Genomic DNA, 2,394 nt, shown 5'->3' with positions numbered 1-2,394 from the left:
TGTACCTTACCCTTTCACCTTTGACAAAGACTTTTGTTGACTGGGTAAAGGGTGCCAATGACCTGCAATCAACATTTAACCCCAGGTTTGAAAGCGTTTCTTTTTTGGGTATCCGCATGTGGCAGATGGACAGGGGACAAAGCAGGATTTGAGTGACCCTCTAACACCTCCTGTTCTCTTGATTGGCTATGGTAGACAGATGACCCTGTGGTCATCTCCGTTTTTGACAGATCTAATACAACTTACTTAGTTTATGGTTGCTGAATCTCCGATATACAAAGGCACAACTGCGGCAGGAAAAAATCATAAAAATGTAATTTTTGTAATACCCCCATCTCCGACAATATATGTATTTCAGCTTTACTTAAAACATGTCGTAAGTAATTTTAAAATTTAGTTTTTCACTTGTTTGATTATAGGATATATCTCACTTAATTACAGTTTTAGATTTTGTTGTTTAGGAGCATGCTATAAAAGTGATTACTTGGTTGTGCTAATATATAGCTATTTAAGAAATCTTACAATTTAACATTGGCTGATTGAGATCTTTAAAGTTGAAGTAAAGTCTTCATGTTAGAAATTGTTTACAGGCAGGTTTTTTTTTGCAATAAAAGAGACTGTGTAAAGTTATTCTGCCAAAAAAAGCTTCTATCTGCCTATCGGTAATTTATTTTTTCTGTGCACTGAGCGGTACACAGGTTTGGCAAGCTCAAGTGCTGAAATTAAGTAACTCCTGCACACATGCGCCTGGCCAATCAAGAGGCTGAAGAGGATGAACTCAGAAGAAGAAAAGGTATAAATGGAAGCACCAGCAACAGAGGAGAGAGGTGACGGCGCAGCACTGTAGGGACCGCCTACAAGGTAAGTCGTCCATTATTTGGTAATATGCTTTGCATACTAGTACATTATGGCAAACCTCTAGAGGGCATTTTTTCCGCTTTAATAATGACCTATAACCTCATAACTTGCAACTGTGTGACTGTAAAATTGCTTGTGCTTTGTGCCTTTAGTTGTGTTGTATGCACAGGAAGAAGTAATTTTTCATTAAGGGCTGACTGGCCATTTGCACGATTTCTTCTATGCCAAGCACTCCACTGACTCCCACTCACCAAACAACAACAAAATGTAATTAATAACAACATTCATAGCCATCCACATTTCTGCCCCGAACTACATCACCAACCTCATTTCAAAATATCACCCAAGGTCTCCTCCCGAGACCTCCTACTCTTTAGCCCACTCATCACTACCTCCCACATTCACCTCCAGGACTTCTCCAGAGTCTATGCCTTCCTCTAGAACTCCCTAACCCAGTCTGTCCACCTCTCTCCTATTTTATCTGCCTGTTGGGGATTCTTTCAAACTATTCAAAGAAGTCTGTTCCTCCTAAAAAACTGTATTTTTTCTCCATCATCTAATTCCTCACAGTAAATGCCTTGTATCACTTATCCCTCCCTTTAGATGGTAAGCACTCATGAGCAGGGCCCTCCTAATCCCCCTGTATTGAATTGTATGGAAACTGTCATTTTGTAAAGCGCTGTGCAAACTGTTGGCATAATACAAATCCCTAATAAATCTTATGTAATAATTTCCTTTTTAGTGTTATACTGTATATACATACATCAAAGAATGATGATTGATCTGATTGATCTTTTTTATTTTCTTTCACATACATAAACAGGAAGATGCTGAAAAACAATCTTTTCTGGTAGAGTCTGCTATTATTCCTAAGCATCTTTTGAACAGATAGTTGGAGAGATTACCCCATACACGATTCAAGTCCAGCATGTAAGAAAATATCTGATCAGCCCTTTTCGTTATTGTGCTGATCTGATGTTTGCAAAATCATGTACATGCAAGTAAATGACTATAATCATCACAATCATGGCTCCACAGCAATCTTTGATGTCCTTCCATGGACACCTAACGTAACATGGGACTCAACCAAATGGACAACATGGGAGTCCACTGCAAACGTCCAGTAGGAGAAATGTATTTTTTTTACCAGGAAATACAGTGAGAGGAATTTATCAAAACTGGATTAGGCAGAACATTGAGCAGTTGCCCATGGCAACCTATCAGCCTCTCTCTTTCATTGTCAAAGCTTAACTAAGCAAACTAAAGAGAGACTCTGATTGGTTGCCATTGGCAAGTGCTCTAAATTCTGTTTGCTCCAGTTTTCATAAATTCCCCTCAGTGTATGTTGGAAACACTTCTTGGCTTTTACATAAAAACCAGTGTCGGAACTACCGCCGGTGCGGCAGGTGCCGCCGCACCAGGGCCTGAGGCTGTGTGGGGGGGGGGCCCAGTGGGGTCCGGTCCTGGGCACCCCCACAGCCTCAGTGGGGTACCGGTCCTGCAATATGGGGCAGTGCAGGGTCCCGGTGTTAGAAC

The sequence above is a fragment of the Nanorana parkeri genome, unplaced genomic scaffold (assembly GCF_000935625.1).
Source record: "Nanorana parkeri isolate BGI_ZX_2015 unplaced genomic scaffold, ASM93562v1 scaffold600, whole genome shotgun sequence".
Classification (NCBI taxonomy): Eukaryota; Metazoa; Chordata; class Amphibia; order Anura; family Dicroglossidae; genus Nanorana; species Nanorana parkeri.
Note: the sequence above shows the minus strand (reverse complement) of the source record.